Source organism: Cherax quadricarinatus, chromosome 19 (assembly GCF_038502225.1).
Source record: "Cherax quadricarinatus isolate ZL_2023a chromosome 19, ASM3850222v1, whole genome shotgun sequence".
Taxonomy (NCBI): Eukaryota; Metazoa; Arthropoda; class Malacostraca; order Decapoda; family Parastacidae; genus Cherax; species Cherax quadricarinatus.
The window spans coordinates 13,971,076-13,993,821 of NC_091310.1; positions in this window are offsets into that span (position 1 = coordinate 13,971,076).

The following is a 22,746-nucleotide window of genomic DNA, read 5'->3' on the forward strand; positions in this document are numbered from 1 at the left end:
TTTCGATTTCTCTTAAACTCTCCTTGTTGGACATACGCCTTAGCTCCGGGACTAGTCTTGTTGCAAACCTTTCCATTTTCTCTAGTTAGTTTCCTTACGTGCTTGGCTAGGTGTGAGTTCCAAACAGGCGCTGCATACTCCAATATGGGCCAAACGTACACAGTGTACATGGCCCTCGACGATTCCTTATTAAGATGTCGGAATGCTGCTCTTAGGTTTTCTAGGCACCCGTATGCTGCAGCAATTATTAGGTTGGTGTGCACCTCGGAAGATGTGTCCAGTGTTATACACACCCCAAAATCCTTTTCGGTGAGTGAGGTTTGGAGTCTCTGGCCCCCTAGACTGTATTCCGTGTGTGTGTGTGTATGTGTGTGTGTGTGTGTGTGTGTGTGTGTGTGTGTGTGTGTGTGTATGTGTGTGTGTGTGTGCGTGTGTGTGTGTGTGTGTGTGTGTGTTTGTATGCGTGTGTGTGTGTGTGTGTGTTTGTGTGTGTGTGTGTGTGTGTGTGTGTGTGTACTCACCTAATTGTGGTTGCAGGGGTCGAGACTCAGCTCCTGGCCCCGCCTCTTCCCTGATCGCTACTAGGTCCTCTCCCTCTCTGCTTCCTGAGCTTTGTCATATCTCTTCTTAAAACTATGTATGGTTCCTGCCTCCACTACTTCACTTGCTAGGCTATTCCACTTCCTGACGACTCCATGACTGAAGAAATACTTCCTAACGTCCCTGTGACTCGTCTGAGTCTTCAGTTTCCAGTTGTGACCCCTTGTTTCTGTGTCCCCTCTCTGGAACATCCTATCTCTGTCCACCTTGTCTATTCCCCGCAGTATCTTGTATGTCGTTATCATGTCTCCCCTGACCCTTCTGTCCTCCAGTGTCGTCAATCCAATTTCCCTTAACCTTTCCTCGTACGACATTCCCTTGAGCTCTGGGACTAGCCTTGTTGCAAACCTTTGTACTTTCTCTAACTTCTTGACGTGCTTGACCAGGTGTGGGTTCCAGACTGGTGCTGCATACTCCAGTATGGACCTAACATATACAGTGTACAGTGTCTTGAACGATTCCTTATTAAGGTATCGGAACGCTATTCTCAGGTTTGCCAGGCGCCAGTATGCTGCAGTAGTTATTTGGTTGATGTGTGCCTCCGGTGACGGGCTCGGTGTTATGGTCACCCCAAGGTCTTTCTCCCTGAGTGAGGTCTGTAGTCTTTGTCCACCTAGTCTATACTCTGTCTGCGGTCTTCTTTGCCCCTCCCCAATCTTCATGACTTTGCATTTGGCAGGGTTGAAATAGAGAAGCCAGTTTCTGGACCACATGTCCAGCCTGTCCAGGTCTCTTTGCAGTCCTGCCTCATCCTCATCCGATTTAATTCTTCTCATCAGCTTCACATCATCTGCGAATAGGGACACTTCAGAGTCTATTCCTTCCATCATGTCGTTTGCACATATCAAAAATAGCACTGGTCCTAGAACTGACCCCTGTGGGACTCTGCTCGTTACAGGCGCCCACTGTGATACCTCTTCACGTACCATAACTCGTTGTCTCCCTGTCAGGTATTCCCTGATCCATTGCAGTGCCCTCCCTGTTATATGCGCCTGATCCTCCAACTTCTGCACTAATCTCTTGTGGGGAACTGTGTCAAGGGCCTTCCTGCAGTCTAGGAAAACGCAATCAACCCACCCCTCTCTCTCGTGTCTTACTTCTATTACCTTGTCATAAAACTCCAGAAGGTTTGTGACACAGGATTTGCCTTCCATGAACCCATGATAGTTTTCATTTATAATTTTGTTCTGTTCCAGGTGTTTCACCACTCTCCTCCTTATAAACTTCTCCATGACTTTGCACACAATACATGTCAGAGACACAGGTCTGTAGTTTAGTGCCTCATTTCTGTTACCTTTCTTAAATATGGTGACTACATTTGCTTTCTTCCATTTCTCAGGTAGTTGCCCAGTTTCAAGGGATGTGTTGAGGATTGTGGTTAGGGGCATACACAGCATCTCTGCTCCTTCTCTAAGGACCCATGGGAAGATGTTGTCCGGTCCCATCGCCTTTGAGGTATCAAGGTCACTTAGCAGCTTCTGCACCTCCTCCTCGGTTGTTCGTATGTCATCCAACACTTGTTGGTATATTCCCTTTTGATGTTCCCTTCTGAGCTGTCTTCCCAGAGCCTTTCCTGTCTCTACTGTAAAAACTTCCTTTAATCTCCTGTTTAGCTCCTCACATACCTCCTGATCATTTCTTGTGAGTTCTACACCTTCTGTCTTCAGTCTGATCACCTGGTCTTTGACTGTTGTCTTCCTCCTGATGTGGCTATACAACAGTTTCGGGTCCGTCTTGATTTTCCATGCTATGTTATTTTCATACTGTCGCTGGGCCTCCCTCCTTACCTGTGCATACTCGTTCCTGGGTCTGCGACTGATCTCCCTATATTCATGTGTTCTCTGCCTTCTGTACTTTTTCCATTCTCTATTGCACTTTGTTTTTGCCTCCTTACACCGTCCGGTAAACCAGGGGCTCGTTCTGGTCTTACCATTGTTTCTGTTGCCCTTGGGAATAAACCTTTCCACTTCCTCCTTGCATTTTGTTGTTACATATTCCATCATTTCATTTACTGATTTTCCTGCCAGTTCTCTGTCCCACGGAACCTCCTGCAGGAAGTTTCTCAACCCTGTGTAGTCCCCTCTTTAATAGTCAGGCTTTTCCCATTCAACTCCTGTTACTCTCTCCACTTGCAACCCTACTATGTATTCAAAGCACAGAACCACGTGGTCACTAGCTCCTAGGGGACTCTCATATGTGATGTCCTCAATGTCTGAACTGCCCAGGGTGAACACAAGGTCCAATCTTGCTGGTTCATCCTCCCATCTCACTCTGGTAGTGTCCTTAACATGTTGGTGCATGAGGTTTTCCAGCAACACATCCAACATCTTGGCTATCCATGTTTCGGGACCCAAATGTGGCTCCAGGTTTTCCCAGTCAATCTCCCTGTGGTTGAAATGCCCCATAACCAGCAACTTTGCTCTGCTGGAGTGAGCTCTTCTTGTCACCTCAGCAAGTGTGTCCACCACTGCTCTGTTGCTCTCTTCATATTCTTCTCTTGGCCTCCTGCAGTTCTGTGGTGGATTATACATCACTGCAATGACCACTTTGTGCTCCCCAGACTGAAGTGTACCTACTATGTAGTCCATTTCTCCGGTCTCGTCTATGCCTCCCATTTTATCGAATTTCCATCAGTTTTTTTACGAGCAGAGCAACCCCTCCTATCCCTCTGCCCCTTCTATCTTTCCTCATGATCTGGTATCCTCGTGGGAAGATTGCATCTGTTATTGTCTCCGTGAGTTTTGTTTCTGTAACTGCTATGATGTCTGGGGACTTCTAATTGATTCTTTCTTGCCATGTGCGTGTACGTGTGTGTGTGCGTGTGTGTGTGTGTGTATGTGTGTGTGTCTATCTGTGTGTGTGTGTCCGTGTGTGTGTGTATGTGTGTGTGTGTTACCATTTTGTCCTAGGCACACGTCGATTAGACACTAGACCTGTTGTATATGCGTGCGTGCGTGCGTGTATGTGTACTCACCTAGTTGTACTCACCTAGTTGAGGTTGCGGGGGTCGAGTCCGAGCTCCTGGCCCCGCCTCTTCACTGATCGCTACTAGGTCACTCTCCCTGAGCCGTGAGCTTTATCATACCTCTGCTTAAAGCTATGTATGGATCCTGCCTCCACTACATCGCTTCCCAAACTATTCCACTTGCTGACTACTCTGTGGCTGAAGAAATACTTCCTAACATCCCTGTGATTCATCTGTGTCTTCAGCTTCCAACTGTGTCCCCTTGTTACTGTGTCCAATCTCTGGAACATCCTGTCTTTGTCCACCTTGTCAATTCCTCTCAGTATTTTGTATGTCGTTATCATGTCCCCCCTATCTCTCCTGTCCTCCAGTGTCGTCAGGTTGATTTCCCTTAACCTCTCCTCGTAGGACATACCTCTTAGCTCTGGGACTAGTCTTGTTGCAAACCTTTGCACTTTCTCTAGTTTCTTTACGTGCTTGGCTAGGTGTGGGTTCCAAACTGGTGCCGCATACTCCAATATGGGCCTAACGTATACGGTGTACAGGGTCCTGAACGATTCCTTATTAAGATGTCGGAATGCTGTTCTGAGGTTTGCTAGGCGCCCATATGCTGCAGCAGTTATTTGGTTGATGTGCGCTTCAGGAGATGTGCCTGGTGTTATACTCACCCCAAGATCTTTTTCCTTGAGTGAGGTTTGTAGTCTCTGACCCCCTAGACTGTACTCCGTCTGCGGCCTTCTTTGCCCTTCCCCAATCTTCATGACTTTGCACTTGGTGGGATTGAACTCCAGGAGCCAATTGCTGGACCAGGTCTGCAGCCTGTCCAGATCCCTTTGTAGTTCTGCCTGGTCTTCGATCGAGTGTATTCTTCTCATCAACTTCACGTCATCTGCAAACAGGGACACCTCAGAGTCTATTCCTTCCGTCATGTCGTTCACAAATACCAGAAACAGCACTGGTCCTAGGACTGACCCCTGCGGGACCCCGCTGGTCACAGGTGCCCACTCTGACACCTCGCCACGTACCATGACTCGCTGCTGTCTTCCTGACAAGTATTCCCTGATCCATTGTAGTGCCTTCCCTGTTATCCCTGCTTGGTCCTCCAGTTTTTGCACCAATCTCTTGTGTGGAACTGTGTCAAACGCCTTCTTGCAGTCCAAGAAAATGCAATCCACCCAAGCCTCTCTCTCTTGTCTTACTGCTGTCACCATGTCATAGAACTCCAGTAGGTTTGTGACACAGGATTTCCCGTCCCTGAAACCATGCTGGCTGCTGTTGATGAGATCATTCCTTTCTAGGTATTCCACCACTCTTCTCCTGATAATCTTCTCCATGATTTTGCATACTATACATGTCAGTGACACTGGTCTGTAGTTTAATGCTTCATGTCTGTCTCCTTTTTTAAAGATTGGGACTACATTTGCTGTCTTCCATGCCTCAGGCAATCTCCCTGTTTCGATAGATGTATTGAATATTGTTGTTAGGGGTACACATAGCGCCTCTGCTCCCTCTCTCAATACCCATGGGGAGATGTTATCTGGCCCCATTGCCTTTGAGGTATCTAGCTCACTCAGAAGTCTCTTCACTTCTTCCTCGGTTGTGTGCACTGTGTCCAGCACTTGGTGGTGTGCCCCACCTCTCCGTCTTTCTGGAGTCCCTTCTGTCTCCTCTGTGAACACTTCTTTGAATCTCTTGTTGAGTTCTTCACATACTTCACGGTCATTTCCTGTTGTCTCTCCTCCTTCCTTCCTTAGCCTGATTACCTGGTCCTTGACTGTTGTTTTCCTCCTGATGTGGCTGTACAACAGTTTCGGGTCAGATTTGGCTTTCGCTGCTATGTCATTTTCATATTGTCTTTGGGCCTCCCTTCTTATCTGTGCATATTCGTTTCTGGCTCTACGACTGTTCTCCTTATTCTCCTGGGTCCTTTGCCTTCTATATTTCTTCCATTCCCTAGCACACTTGGTTTTTGCCTCCCTGCACCTTTGGGTAAACCATGGGCTCATCCTGGCTTTTTCATTACTCCTGTTACCCTTGGGTACAAACCTCTCCTCAGCCTCCTTGCATTTTGTTGCTACATATTCCATCATCTCATTAACTGGCTTCCCTGCCAGTTCTCTGTCCCACTGAACCCCGTTCAGGTAGTTCCTCATTCCTGTGTAGTCCCCTTTCTTGTAGTTTGGCTTCATTCGTCCTGGCCTTCCTGCTTCTCCCTCCACTTGTAGCTCTACTGTGTATTCGAAGCTTAAAACCACATGGTCACTGGCCCCAAGGGGTCTTTCATATGTGATGTCCTCGATATCTGCACTACTCAAGGTGAATACTAAGTCCAGCCTTGCTGGTTCATCCTCTCCTCTCTCTCTTGTAGTGTCCCTTACGTGTTGGTACATGAAGTTCTCCAGTACCACCTCCATCATCTTAGCCCTCCATGTATCTTGGCCCCCATGTGGGTCCAAGTTCTCCCAGTCGATCTCCTTGTGGTTAAAGTCACCCATGATCAGGAGCTTTGCCCTGCATGCATGAGCTCTTCTGGCCACTCTAGCCAGTGTGTCAACCATCTCTCTATTGCTCTCGTCGTACTCTTGCCTTGGCCTCCTGCTGTTCTGTGGTGGGTTATACATCACTGCTATTACCACCTTGGGACCTCCAGAGTGAAGTGTTCCCACTATGTAATCACTTTCTTCTCCGCTATCTCCTCTCTCCAGCTCATCAAAATTCCAGCGATTTTTGATCAGCAACGCCACTCCTCCACCCCCCCTGTTCCCTCTGTCTTTCCTCAGGATTTGGTATCCCGTTGGAAAGATGGCATCTGTTATCATACCTGTAAGCTTGGTTTCTGTGTGTGTGTGTGTGTGTGTGTGTGTGTGTGTGTGTGTGTGTGTGTGTGTGTGTGTGTGTGTGTGTGTGTGTGTTCGTGTTGTGGGTGGCTTGAGTGCATGTCATTTCAATATAATGTTATTAATTTTACCATTTATCCAATGAAAATTACTCAATTCACCCAAAATGGATTCAAAATGTTGTACTTCTGGACACACTAAAAGTAATATCTGTTCTGAGTGTGTGTGTGTGTGTGAGTATATATGTGTGTATATACGTGTGTATACATGTGTGTATATGTGTGTATATGTGTGTATATATGTGTATATGTGTGTATATGTGTGTATATATGTGTATATGTGTGTATGTGTGTGTGTGTAAATGTGTGTATGTGTACATGTGTGTATGTGTGTGTATGTGTGTGTGTATATGTGTGTGTGTATATGTGTGTGTGTGTATTTGTGTGTGTGCATTTGTGTGTGTTCATATATGTATGTGTATATGTGTATATATATGCGTGTATATGTGTGTATGTTGTGTATGTGTGTGTGTGTATATGTGTGTGTGTATGTTGTGTATGTGTGTGTGTGTATATGTGTGTGTATGTGTGTATGTGTGTGTTTGTATATGTGTGTGTATATGTGAGTGTGTATATGTATGTGTGCATATGTGTGTGTACATGTGTATATATATGTGTGTATATGTGTGTGTGTATGTGTGTGTATATGTGTGTGTATATGTGTGTGTGTATGTTTGTGTGCATTTGTGTGTGTGTATATGTGTGTGTGTGTGTATATGTGTGTGAGTATATGTGTGTGTATATGTGTATATGTGTGTTTGTATATGTGTGTGTATATGTGTGTGTGTATATGTGTGTGTGCATATGTGTGTGTATATGTGTGTGTGTATATGTGTGTGTGTATGTGTGTGAGTGTGTGTGTGTGTGTGTGTGTGTGTGTGTGTGTGTGTGTGTGTGTGTGTGTGTGTATGTGTGTGTGTATATGTGTGTGTGTATGTGTGTGTGTGTGTGTGTGTGTGTGTGTGTGTGTGTATGTGTGTGTGTATGTGTGTGTGTGTGTGTGTGTGTGTGTGTGTGTGTGTGTGTGTGTGTGTGTGTGAGTGTGTGTGTGTGTATGTGTGTGTGTATGTGTGTGTGTATGTGTGTGTGTGTGTGTGTGTGTGTGTGTGTGTGTGTGTGTGTGTGTGTGTGTGTGTGTGTGTGTGTGTGTGTGTGTGTGTGCGTTATGCAGGGTTCTGCATGACATCGTAATGTACATATAGTGGAGAAGTGTTCCATAATAGTATGAGTATTATAGTTGTAAAGAATAATTTTATAATTGATAATGTGCATATGGGGGTATTGTAAAGTACTCTAACTGTAATTATAAAGAAATTCTGTTAATTATTTATTTTCCAAGGATGTTTGGGTATGCAGAGTAAGCGTGGTTTGGGAGTCACGTGACGTTAGCATGGTGTGTAGAGGCTGGCGTCGGAGATGCTGTGTATTTAAGATAAGTTTGTAGTTGTGCACTCATTTTGTTTATCCAACTCAAGCCATAGGCTCTCATATGGCTTACATGTATGTTCACCCAGGCTCTGACATGGTCAGGGTGCTGCGGGAGGAGTGAGGAAATTAGAAATGAGGTGTGGAGTAGAGTGGGCCTGACGCTGACGAGGCATAGTGGTTGGTGGCTGGACCTCCAGCCAGCTGTTGTTTGTGTACCTTCATTTGGGCGTTTAGGATTAAGGTTTTTCTGTTATGTTATGTTATGGTGACTAAATAGATATATTTTCCTAATTGGGATTTTTGAATAACCCTCTGTTACCCAACCTCTTTAAGTACACATACCAGTTTAGCGCTTTCTGTTTTGACTGGAATAGCCCTGAGTGGCCTGTTTGGGCTTGAGGTGTGAGTAACTTTTACCTTTGCCCGTAGACCAGGCTCAAGCCCCTAGCTATCCCACATTTTTGCATAACATGGGGGCCTGTATATGGAAGAATTACCAAATTTTATGTGGTAATTCAAGTTTGCAACCTGGAAAGTCAATAATCATTCTTTACTGGGTTGGTCAGAGGAAGCATTCACCATTATACTCACACTAAAATAATAATTTACTTTTGTGTGCAACATTGCTGGTTTTTAGGGTGTTGTTATTAATTAATACCCTGTGAATAATTTACCTTTCTGTATAATATTGCTGGTTTTAGGGTGTTATTATTAATTAATACTCTGTAAATCATTTACCTTTCTGCGCCATATTGTTGATTTTTAGGGTGTTATTAATACTTGATATTTTGTGCATAATTTACCCTTGCAGGTACAATCTTCCTGATTTTTAGGGGATTATGCTCACTAAATTTCTGGGAATAATTTACCTTTGCAGGTGCAGTAGCTCTTATTTTTTTTTCTGCCAGGGTTTTCTTTTTGTGTGCAATCCTGTTTAATTTGAGGGAGTCACATGACAACTCCTTGTGAATATACTACTTCAGTATATGTACCTTGCTGTGTGCTTTATTATTTTATATCAGTAAGTTCTGTGGCTGGTAGTAAGATTTGGTGCTATTATTTCCCAAAATGGCTGACACTGGTGAAAATTCTGAGGATGACATGCATTTGGAAGGTGACATTGAATCAAATCCCCATGATAGGGACCTGGATAAGGAAGTAGTAATTTTACAAATGAAATTAGCCCTAGTTGCGGAAGAAAAGGAACGGTTAAGGATTGAGCGTACAAAGATCCAGGAACAGAGAGCCTTAGAGGAGCTTAGGGCTCAAGAAAGAGCTAAAGAGAGGCAGCTTGCTTCTCACCCAGACACAGACACAAGGGTAGATGTTTTTCATTTGGATAAAGCCATAAAATTTATGCCCAAATTCCTAGAGAAAGACCCAGACCAGTTTTTTCTGTTATTTGAAAGTACGGCCAAATCCCAAGTTTGGCCGGAAAAGGAATGGGCGACATTAGCAAGAACCCAATTAGTTGGTAAAGGGTTACAGGCCATTAGTTCTTTAGAAGGATCTGCCTTTTCTGATTATCATAAACTAAAAGAGGTAGTTTTACTGGCTTATCAAATGTTGCCGGAAAGGTACCGGCAGAAATTCAGAGGACTAAAGTTTCAGTCAGGGCAGTCTTTGGTGGAATATGGTAAGGAGATGTCACTTCTAAATAGGTGGTGTCGCTCAAAGGGGGTGGTAGGCAATTATGAAGGTGTAATTACCTTAATTTTGTTAGAGGATCTTTTGGGAAATGTTCCTTCTGACCTTAAGGCATATCTTGAGGAGAAGGATCTTGATGATTTTAATAATGCTTTAGAGTTGGGTGACAGATTTTTAGCTAACCAAAAATTTGGTAGTAGTTACCACACCCCACATACTAATAATGGTAAGTTTTCTCCACTCACCAATAGGAATAAGAAATTTCAGAAGTTTAAGCCACCCATTTATCAGCCTAATAACCACAAGAGTTTTAATAACCCTAATTTACCAGTACCCACTCGAGGAGGTTTTAAGTCAGCTGTCACAGGTCCAGGACTACAAGGAACAGGTGGGACGAGCCCAGTTCCCCAGAACCAAGGGATCCAACCTAGGTCAGATGGGCAGGGGGGCCTTTAAACCTTATCACTGTACATATTGCAATAAACAGGGCCACCTGCAGCCATACTGTCGAAAGATGCTTAGGGACCAGGCTGCGGCAGATGCTTCTCCAGTAAATACACCGATTACACATGATGTGGCTTGCATTGCAGTCTTGCCCCAAGGTATCCAAAGAAGACCAGCTGTCTTTGACCCTCGGATGAAGGTCTATTCAAGTAAGTCTACTGTGGCCTTACACCAAAATGAAGGCAGGGTCACGGGTGTTATGTCTTTGAGGGACACTTGTAGCACATACACCTTGCTTTGCAGGGGTGTATTGCCGTGTCGGATGACACCTACACCGGATTGGACATTTTTCTTAAAGGGATAACTGGAGTCCCTGTCAGGACTCCAGTGCACAGGTTATGGGTAGAGTCTGCGTACCAGTCTGGGTACCTACCTGTAGGTATTGCAGAAGATGTACCTTTTGCAGGAGTTGACCTTCTACTAGGCAACAACGTTGTGGGACTCCTCAAAAGTGAGGAATGTTTGGTTTTGCAGGACCCGGCTTTACAAGGTGGTAATGACCCAATTGGAGCAACGGTACCTGAAAAATTTTCAATGTGCTTTCGGACTAAACAGGGGAACAAGGCAGGAGCTGTGCCTCCTTGTGACCCTTCTGCACACTGTGGTGATGGTTTGGGCATGGGGAGCCTGTTCATTGAGTCTGACCTGCAGGAGACTCTGAGCAGTGATGAACCGGCTCAACCGGAACTCGGTTGGAGAAGTGGTCTTGGTGCTGATGTGGGAAAAAATCCCCTGACTCTGCAGCAGCTGAGTGAGGCCCGGGAAGGTTGTGACCTCCGGAACGCTATTCATTTATCAGTTGTCGCGGAGGATGTGGTTCCCAAATTTACCAAGTGTTTATTTTGCAGAGTTGATCAAATGAGCAAGACTCTTTTTAAGAGGACCTGTGCTTACGTGGACGCGGCAGAACTATTAAAGTGTCTTTGTCAGTATTTTTTACAGATTCTGCAGGAACGGCATTTCAGTGTTAAGACGGGAGAGCTAAATAATCAGTGTTTATTAATAAATTCCTTTTCTAACAGGTTACCAGAGTCTATACCCTTTCTGAATAATTTTGTGTGTGTGGTTTTGAGATTTCTGGTGAAACATTTTTGTCTCTTAGGCTTTGCACAAATCACCCAGAAGTCATATTTTATGAAATGTCATGTAGTTTTGAGAGGCCTACTTGAGGTTAAATTTACCAATGTATATCATCCTAGGAGTCAAAGAAAAGCACCATGGTTTTCCCAGTCTCTCAGGGCAATGCATATTTGTTTTCCCCAGTACCAGAAGGACTGGGAGGAGGGAATACCCCTCTCTTTCATTACCGTGTGGGGAAGCACTCTGGAATCATTAAGTCATGTGCTACGTGAGGATGGTGATGCTTCCCCGGCGGTGTTTTTTCTCGGTTTCAGAAAATTCTTGGCTAAGATGAGGTCGATGGCACTAGTGCACCAGTCTGCCAGTCCGCCCAGGATGACGTGGGACTATGAGGTGGTGCTACACATTCTGGAAGCTGGAGAGATGGGATTGGCATTGGAGCCGGGTCCTGGGAAGGCTATGATGGAACTGTGTGGTGACTTCAAAATGATGATGGATAAAGTCCCTGAGAAAGATAATGTAAGCAGGAAAATTGTAAGAGATTGTGGAAGATTTAGATCTTCTGAAAGACTGGTTGAAGTGTTGGCTCAGCCATGGTGCACCTTAGTGAAAGAGGTTTGGGAAGCTGAAAAATGTGGCCATGTTACACCCCATGAGGTAGACGTTTCCGAATTTGTGAAATGTCAGCAGGCCTGGCATGATGTAAGCTGGGGTGAAATAGGTTCCTTGAAGGAGCTGAAGTGTTTATTTCTAGAAACTGTGTTTGTATCTAACGAGAGTCGGTGGGCGTTGTCTTTTACTGGTCTCACACTAGGTGATACCTTGAAAACGTGCACTGACTGCCGCCGGGTACAGTTAAAAAATAAGGTTTTGTCTCCTCTTTATGAACTACATGCAAATTGTGTGAATGAACAGTGGGTGGGTCATCTGTTTCTCATGATCATGTGTGCCAAGGACACACCCGTATTTGTAACTTTAATATCTCTGTGCATGTACCTTTTGTATGCCAATAACCCTCAAGATCTTTTATGTGTAATCCTGAGTTACCCACCCCGGGTTTTGCAAAATGATACAGAGGTTGGGTCAGTCTGTTGCAGGGTAGAGCAGGAGAAGTAATGCCACTCGGCTGCTTCTCAGCAAAAAGTAGCAGGCACCAAAGAAGTTATACCTCCATAGAAAAGGAGGCTCTTGCTTTTGTGTTGGCAGTGCAACATTTTGAGGTGCATATATCTTCATCAGTTCACCCTGTAACTGTGTATAGTGACCATATTCCTTTACGTTTCCTTCACTTAATGAGGCACCACAATCAGAGACTTACGAGGTGGGCCTTGTTTCTCCAACCTCTTAATCTTGTGATTCGTTATGTGAAGGGAGCGGAGAATGTGGTTGCTGATGCCTTGTCTCGTGTTTAAAGTACACAATATAGTGTATAGATCACTTATCTATTCTTATTTTGCAGTGGTTTGCAGTAGACGAGTAGATGAAACCCTGGACCACCCAAAGGAGAAGGGCAGGTTGAGCTGGAGCTGGAGGTATCAGGATTCCCTAGTGTGTGTGTATTTAGGGGGGTAGTCACATCAAGGGCCATGCCTAGGTAAGGTATGCTACGTTTTTTAGGTGTTGGCTGGAATGCCTCGCCTCTGTTTTATGTTGGTATAGGGACTGTTGGACCTAACGTTTTAGTGAATTGTGGGGCTGGCGGTGATGCCCTCCACTGTTTGGGTTATGTCTTTTGATCCGAGGTGTTTTGGTTCTCCAGGACTCTTTTTTCAATTTTTCCTTTTTGGATCACCGCTGGGGTGACTCCAGGGTCCTTGGAATGACATGTAGGTGACGGCCTGGAAGGTCTACCTTTTGGGGGTCTTCAGTGATGACTCCAGGGTTTTACGGCCGCAGTCCCACCAAAAAGATTTATGTGCCTATCCAACCGTTGTTTTTGGGGGCCTGATATTTTTCCCTCTCCTGTGCTCTCCTGATTCTGGCAGATGTGTGTCATGGGGAACCAGTTTTGTTTACTAAAGATTGCTGTGAGATGGGAGTGATAATGTGATGCTGTTTTCTCCGTAGAATTTAACATGTAACATCTGTTTTTCTTTTCTTTGAACTCCTGGAAAATGTACTTACTGTTTAAAAGTTTTTTTTGGTGGCACCTACAGTTTCGTCTGCTTTGAAACATACTGAACTTTGGTGTTACTTTATAAAACGGCATTCCTCAGGGGCACTTTTGTACAAAGTTAACTTGCTCGTTTATAAGTTTGCTTGATGTAATTTAGGTAAAATGCATCAACGCCAGCGCCTGGCCAGCGCTGTGTTGTAATGGTGCCTTTTCCTAAAACAGCTGTCTAAGAGTGACTGTGAGCTCGTTGGGCATAGACCTTGATCACTTTTAAGTTCGGCGAGTTTCATATGTCTGCAGTCTAGTACCTCAGTTTGTTAATATTGCATATTTGTAGTACCAAAAGACTGTGATTGTATGGTGGTCATTCCCCAGTTATCATTTTGCCCATTGCCTCAGACCTTAATGTGGGGTTTATTTTCTTTTTTTTTATTTTTGCCTAGCGGTGTCCGTAGGGACCCCGCTAGCAGAGTGAGACCTATGGTCTGGGGGTGGGGGTGTTATGCAGGGTTCTGCATGACATCGTAATGTACATATAGTGGAGAAGTGTGCCATAATAGTATGAGTATTGTAGTTGTAAAGAATAATTTTATAATTGATAATGTGCATTTGGGGGTATTGTAAAGTACTCTAACTGTAATTATAAAGAAATTCTGTTAATTATTTATTTTCCAAGGATGTTTGGGTATGCAGAGTAAGCGTGGTTTGCGAGTCACGTGACGTTAGCATGGTGTGTAGAGGCTGGCGTTGGAGATGCTGTGTATTTAAGATAAGTTTGTAGTTGTGCACTCATTTTGTTTATCCAACTCAAGCCATAGGCTCTCATATGGCTTACATGTATGTTCACCCAGGCTCTGACATGGTCAGGGTGCTGCGGGAGGAGTGAGGAAATAAGAAATGAGGTGTGGAGTAGAGTGGGCCTGACGCTGACGAGGCATAGTGGTTGGTGGCTGGACCTCCAGTCAGCTGTTGTTTGTGTGCCCTCATTTGGGCGTTTAGGATTAAGGTTTTTCTGTTATGTTATGGTGACTAAATAGATATATTTTCCTAATTGGGATTTTTGAATAACCCCTTTCTGTTTTGATAGGGATAGCCCTGGGTGGCCTGTTTGGGCTTGAGATGTGAGTAACTTTTACCTTTTCCCGTAGACCAGGCTCAAGCCCCCAGCTATCCCACATTTTTGCATAACAGTGTGTGTGTGTGTGTGTGTGTGTGTGTGTGTGTGTGTGTATGTGTGTGTGTGCTCACTTAGTTGTACTCACCTAGTTGAGGCTGCAGGAGGCGAGTCCAAGCTCCTGGCCCCGCCTCTTCACTGGTCACTACTAGGTCACTCTCCCTGAACCGTGAGCTTTATCATACCTCTGCATAAAGCTATGTATGGATCCTGCCTCCACTACATCGCTTCCCAAACTATTCCACTTCCTGACTACTCTGTGGCTGAAGAAATACTTCCTAACATCCCTGTGAGTCATCTGTGTCTTCATCTTCCAACTGTGTCCTCATGTTGCTGTGTCCCATCTCCGGAACATCCTGTCTTTGTCCCCCTTGCCAATTCCTCTCAGTAGTTTTTATGTCGTTATCACGTCCCCCCTATGTCTCCTGTCCTCCAGTGTCGTCAGGTCGATTTCCCTTAACCTCTCCTCGTAGGACATACCCCTTAGCTCTGGGATTAATCTTGTTGCAAACCTTTGCACTTTCTCTAGTTTCTTTACGTACTTGGCTAGGTGTGGGTTCCAAATTGGTGCCGCATAATCCAATATGGGCCTAACGTACACGGTGTACAGGGTCCTGAACGATTCCTTATTAAGATGTCGGAATGTTGTTCTGAGATTTGCTAGGCGCCCATATGCTGCAGCAGTTATTTGGTTGATGTGCGCTTCAGGAGATGTGCCTGGTGTTACACTCACCCCAAGATCTTTTTCCTTGAGTGAGGTTTGTAGTCTCTGGCCCCCTAGACTGTACTCTGCCTGCGGTCTTCTTTGCCCTTACCCAATCTTCATGACTTTGCACTTGGTGGGGTTGAACTCCAGGAGCCAATTGCTGAATCAGGTTTGCAACCTGTCCAGATCCCTTTGTAGTTCTGCCTGGTCTTCGACGAATGAATTCTTCTCATCAATTTCACGTCATCTGCAAACAGGGACCCTTCGGAGTCTGTTCCTTCCGTCATATCGCTCACAAATACCAGAAACAGCACTCGTCCTAGGACTGGCCCCAGTGGGACCCCGGTGGTCACAGGCGCCCATTCTGACACCTTGCCACGTCCCCTGACTCGCTGCTGCCTTCCTGACAAGTATTCCCTGATCCATTGTAGTGCCTTCCCTGTTATCCCTGCTTGGTCCTCCTGTTTTTGCATTAATCTCTTGTGTGGAACTGTGTCAAACGCCTTCTTGCAGTCCAAGAAAATGGAATCCACCTCCACCCCCTCTCTTGTCTTACTGCTGTCACCACGTCTTAGAACTCCGGTAGGTTTGTGACACAGGATTTTGCGTCCCTGAAACCACGTTGGCTGCTGTTGATGAGATCATTCCTTTCTAGGTGTTCCACCACTTTTCTCCTGATAATCTTCTCCATGACTTTGCATACTATACATGTCAGTGACACTGGTCTGTAGTTTAGTGCTTCATGTCTGTCTCCTTTTTTGAAAATTGTGACTACATTTTCTGTCTTCCATGCCTCAGGCAATCTCCCTGTTTCGATAGATGTCTTGAATATTGTTGTTAGAGGTACACATAGCACCTCTGCTCCCTCTCTCAGGACCCATGGAGAGATGTCATCCGGCTCCATTGCCTTTGAGGTATCTAGCTGACTCAGAAGCCTCCTCACTTCTTCCTCGGTTGTGTGTACTGTGTCCAGCACTTGGTGGTGTACCCCACCTCTCCGTCTTTCTGGAGCCCCTTCTGTCTCCTCTGTGAACACTTCTTTGAATCTCTTGTTGAGTTCCTCACATACTTCACGGTCATTTCTTGTTATCTCTCCTCCTTCCTTCCTTAGCCTGATTACCTGGTCCTTGACTGTTGTTTTCCTTCTGATGTGGCTGTATTACAGCTTCGGGTCAGATTTAGCTTTCACTGCTATGTCGTTTTCATATTGTCGTTGGGCCTCCCTTCTTATCTGTGCATATTAATTTCTGGCTGTGTGTGTGTGTGTGTGTGTGTGTGTGTGTGTGTGTGTGGATGTTTTGTTGTGTGTGTGTGAGTGTGTGTGTGTGTGTGTGTGTGTGTATGTGTGTGTGTGTGTGTGTGTTTAATTCAGAGCATCAAATCAGATTTTGCTATTAAATCAAGGATCTAGTTAATAAGTTACCATGGGGACTGTGCTAATGCATAAAATAATAGTTTTGTAATTAACTATTGTAGATAATAGCATTTATATATATATAGATAACAGCATATATATATTTACGCATAATACATGACGGTAGGGGAGGGGTGAGATGCCAGGAATCACCATCCATTATACAATTAATTTGTTCATTTCGAGAGCAAGCATTTTTCGTTTTCATGGAGAAAAGCATATGATGACATGAACTACAATCCTCTCTATTGGTGATTACATCAGGTAATCAACTGTATTTTATGATATGTCCACTGCTTTTATTTCGGTTAATAAGATTTAGAGAAATTAAGGTGAGTGTGCAGCGTGAATATCATGCGAATCTCCGTCAGAGGGATGTAAAACCAGTCAGTATATTTATTACAATAACAATTAAATTTAATATAGTAATTATTGTTGCATAGTTTGTGATGATGCTTAAGGAGGCTGTCAGTTACATTGCCTCAGGAAAACAGTCACTTTTACATTTATTATTTACCAAATTTCATGTGTTCCTGCATGGCTCTCAATTTAATTTGATCAGCTCTTTCTGCTAGATACACTATTAATATTCTTGTGTGTCTCGCCCGAAGCTCAATAAAATTTTATTTTTTCATGAGTAAAGCTGTATCATTTTACAAAACTCTGGAATTGTGTGGTTGTTTAGAACATTTAAAATAAGAATATCCTTAATAATATTGTGCAGTTATTACAAATTTTCTGCAAATATATGAGTTTAATTATTCTTGCCACTCGCGGTTGAGAATAATTTTCTGTCATTACTGATAAAATAATCACAATACAAAAAAATGACACTTACTGTTACCCGCACTTTAAACCATACTCAAAATCTATGACTAAGTCACAATATTTAAGCATTAGTAGCAGCAGGAGTGATAACAGAAGCTATGGTGGCGGCGTCAGCAAAGCTGGGTGCGCAAAGTCTGAAGTGGAGATTTAAGTGAGTCTATGTATCGCGGTCCACATCACTTACATATCCATTCTAAGCAACCGGTAATGAACCACAATAAATTCTGTAATCTACCTGTAATTTAGTCCAAAAAACTCGGATGCTTAGCTTTTAGTCAAGCACCATATCACTGATAGTCGCTAGCATGGTTAGGTGACCCAACGTAAGAGAGGCTGCCATACATGATAAAGATTGATTGTGAATTTAAAGTTATCGCAATTGCTGGAAACATTCGTCATGCTTATGCTGGTAGCAACCAAAGGTTGGTAGACAATAACTGAATTTCTCACATTAACACTGTTGTATGTAAACGTAGTGAGGAAGCAACTGAGCTCTAATTTTATTCCTAAAAAGACACTAAACGCACGGACGCCTTTACTGGTAGAACGTGTTATCCCGAGGGGCTTTATCAGGCATGTTAAAAACTCGAGAACTTGGCCTCTTAAATTATGTACCATAATGTATCTTAAATGATACACTATAACGTTGTTCTGTAATAATGTAGGCGATTAGCGTGACCAAAACTAACATGCTGCTGTTCTGATTAATTTTGTTGAATAGTTTGAACTTATAGACTGACAAATACGTTTAATTTTGTCATCCTTATGAAAAAACAGTACTGCTTCATCTCACACCCTGATGTAGGTGTAATACAAAAAGCATTATTGGTAGTGTTACATGCACATTGGTATTTTTGTAGGTATGTGGGAAGACTTCTCACAGTTTCTCCAATGTAGAACTTGTCACATTTCCCACAAAGGATTCTCTAAATGTGTCTTTGAATAAGATGATGTGTGTAGAGGATCTTGCATACCTCTGACGGTCCAAAAAGTAGTTACTGCTACATTAATGCTGGATTTGAGTAGAATAGGAGAGACTCTACTAGCTCTAGTGCTACTTGGTAAGATGAGTCTACATTCAATATTTCTTTGAGTTCTGGCAGTTTTATGCACAATATTTGAGTGAATTTTTGTTTGCATATAAAGTTTAAATGGGAGGACATTCTAGGTCGCAGAATGTTATCTCAGTGTAGTCTTCTTCAGCTTTCAGTAGATCATCGCTGCAAACTCGAAATGCCAGAAGAAAAAAAATCTGTATTTGCTGAATTCTAGTTCTAAGACCATAATGTAAACAGAAGTGTTTGAGGTCATTCTGATTACCGGGTTTTATATAACAGTAAGCTAAACGCCGAACAATTGAAATGTGTCATCTTTTCCTTTCTTCTAATTTACTGTATTAAAGGTTCAACTTGGGTTAGTAATTTTTGTTTCTAAAAAGTTGCTAGAGTTCAAGTACCTAGGTACCACCACCAAAAAGTTGTTGATGTTCCTGGGCTCTGTAATGTGTCATAATATGAAGCTGCAGAGGCAGTCTTTCTCCAAGTGCTCTGGTAAATTTTCGCCAGTACCACAGTTAGAGGTGAACACATAGACATGTCTATTTTCTGCCAGCGATGTAACGAACTTATGGAGAATAAACTGCATGTGACACAGGTAATCAAGAATAAGAAAGAGAAAATCGATGGTGGAAATGTGGTTCCTTAAGAAATTAACATCTTGGATGATGACTCACGAAATCGTAATGACACGGTTGCAAACAAACCATACCACGGGTGGGGTTTGAACCCGCGGTCAGAGAGTCTTAAAACTCCAGACCTACGGAGAAAAGGGAAGTGATATTCAATCGTTCTAGATTCTTGTTTTAATGCTGGTACTTCCTAATTTCCTAGGTAGTAGGTTGGTTGACAGCAATCACCCAGGGAGGTATTACAGTCCTACAAGATAAGCGTGAAACGGAAACCTTTAACTGTTCTACATAGTGGTATGGTTGCTGGTGTATTTTTTCTGTCTCATAAACAGGCAGAATACCAGGTATATCTTGATACTTGTATTTGCACTTGGTCACACTACACATGCATGCACATGCACATGCACATGCACACACACACACACACACACACACACACATATATATATATATATATATATATATATATATATATATATATATATATATATATATATATATATATATATATATATACCTCTGGGTTTTCTTCTGTTTTCTTAATAGTTCTTGTTCTTCATTTCCTCTGATCTCCATGAGAAAGTGGAACAAAATTCTTCGTCCGTAAGCCATGCGTTGTGTAAGAAGCGAATAAAATGCCGGAAGCAAGGGCCTAATAACCCATTCTCCTGCATAAATTAGTAAATTTTAAGAGAAGCTTTGGTTTTCTGTTTAGGTCACTCTGCCTCGGTGGGATACGCCCGGTTTATTGAAAAAAAAAAACTTTCTTATTTGGTAATGAGAACCCCAGAATGCCGGTAATGGGATTGATTAATTGAATTTGGTAGATATGTAAGACTTCTGGTAAAACTACCGTAAGCTTGTGGGAAGCACTGCCTAGGACTAAGGTGATCAATCTTGGAGGTATATTCAGTATATGTGTATTGAGGTGCATATAAATGTGTGGAGGTCAGGGGTAACCAAGTAATGATGGTCTGACCCTTTCAGTATCTTCCTTGTTTTAACAAGGAAATATTAATATCTTGTTGTTGGGTTTGGTAGATGGTATCATAGGTGTCGACGTCTTTCAAAATTTCCACCACTTTGTTGTTAAAGGAACATGTGAACATGGAACATCTCATCACTTTCATTGCTAGTGGTTATTATGATGTCTGGGTGTTTGGCTAAATTAGTGAGGATGTAATGTAATGCTTACGTAGAGTGGGCGTATTGGTTACCTTGAGGACTATAGTGAGGATCACCTGAATATAATCAGAATACAATCTAGATTCGGAGTCAGTGTATTTGGTGAATTCGAGTAACAAGGTTGATGTGTTGCCCAGATATTTGGATCCCGGTGGCAAATATCAATCAGTCTATGAGCATCGTGAGTTAGTTATAAACTTCTCAAGGTTGGAGGAGTCTTTGCTAAGATACTGTTAAAGTTTATGTGCACCATTAGCAAATCCCATATTCGGCATTCTGGGGAATCTTATTTCAAGACTGAATTTCATAAATAAGAAACTGGCATGTTTGGAAATCACTACTCTCACTCAAGTGCTCATTAGCCATGCCATTAACTTCTTACAGAACCGCAGTGTGTGATAAGCACATATAGGGAGAACAGAATAATCTGGCAAGAATAAAGAGCCAAGTAATGAAGGGCGCGTAAATTAAAGTGGTGTAATAAAGAGGGGCGGAGACATAAACTGTGGGTTTTGCTAATGCCTGTGAGGATCCTCTAAGTCGCAGGGTAGTGTGGGTGGAGAAAATAGGAAATGGTAATCACTTCGATCCCGTAAAGAGGGAGCATAACATTTGACGATGGCTTCCATCAAAATGGAAGAGGGAAGGAGGAGTAGGAGAAAGAAGAGGAGGAGGAGGAGGTGTAGCAGCAGCATTATCAGCAGTAGTAGTAGTAGGGTAGCAACTACAGGAGACTTGTAGCATTTGTGCCAGTCAGTTTAAAGTATAACAGATTATTTTAATTCAATTTATGTGAGTCTTATGGGAATGAACACGTATTAAAAATCAAGTTTCAGATTTAAAGACATTGAAAAGAATTATTTTATAGGCATACTTGACTCTTGAACAAAGAAAATCAAGACTATCAAATATGATTATACTTCTCCTGAACGTGTTTTTTTTCATTAATGATTCAAAATCAGCCAAGTTGTGGAGTCCGGGAAGTTGAATCACATAAAAACGACAGTAAAAAACATGTATTTTTAAATTCAGTTATCTGTAAGGTATTGCATGTGAAAGATCAAATAGCTGTCGATATTATGTCTTAGGTAACTACTATTTAGTGATCTTACGTTTTTAGATGGAGTCTGAAGCGTGTCTGCACCCGACTAGCAGATGCATAACCAGCTACGGGTTATCATTCTATCAAGAACCATTCTTGGAGAGCATTCTCTTTCCTGACTAATAAACCACTACCACTATCATCATCGTCGAATTTCAAAAGAGAGAGAGACACACACACACACACACACAGCCAGAGAGAGAGAGAGAGAGAGAGAGAGAGAGAGAGAGAGAGAGAGAGAGAGAGAGAGAGAGAGAGAGAGAGAGAGAGAGAGAGCAATATGGGATTATTAGTCTGCCAATATCGAAGTTAGGGGAGCGGCTTTCTATCAGCTGTGAGAGAAATATGTGCATAAACTTGTAAGTGCGATTCGTCAGTAGGTGGTGGAACACATGAAATATATCTCTGCAAGTGGTGGTACATACTAAGGATGAATCAGCTGGGGATGGAACTCATTCTGGATGCCCATTAGCTTGACCTGTTTAGAGCTATGAATGAAGATTCTCTCATCGCTAAACAGAGAAGAGTTCGGTTCTACCCATTCTTGTGATTGAATTAGCAATGTAAACATATAACAGATAGCAACTATCTTATCTTAGTTCTACTGAGAGTATTAACTAATATGAAAAAGGCACGGCTTGGAGTTTTTTAGTGAAAATATATTGGAAAACTTTGGAGTGTCATTGTGAAACACAATAATTTGTATATAAACAATACTGATGTACAAGAAGAAAAATGATAAATATTAATAAACTGTTGTGTAAAAAAAAACTCACAAAAAAAACAGCAATCTGTGTAAAAGATCTGAATATCTTTGTTACAGGGAAGTTACTTTTTCAGATAATGTAATTATAATTAATATATTTCTAAACAAAAAAAGCAATTTCTAAAGTTAAATAAGAAACCGATACTTTTCACCAAAGTTCTCGTTGCCGTAATGCCAGAAAACAGCGACTTTGTTTTTGATGAAATAGACCTGGAATTTTTTTTTTTTTCTTTTTTTTTTCTTTTTTTTTTTAATTTATTGCAATAATCTATAAATTTATAGTAATAAGTGAAAGTTACAAATTACCTACTGTAATTCACCATTAACTCACCAGCTGGAGAAAAAGCTTAGGATAGTCTATCATTTCCTCTACAGTTCAGTAGTCGATAATGATTCACAGCTGTCAGATTCATGTTCTAAAATTTTTCTTTAACACTGTGGGTTAGAAGTGAAAGAAACTCCCGCGATCAGAGAGTCTCAATCGTGTCATTACGATTTCGTGAGTCATGGTATTGTAACATTTATTCTTTATAAAGTTTAATGAATATCCATCACTTTCAAATTGGTATATTTTACTGTTATATGTATGCTACACCATCAAATACAGAGAGATTCGTGTCAAAGTGATTATTCCTGAGGAAGAAGGGT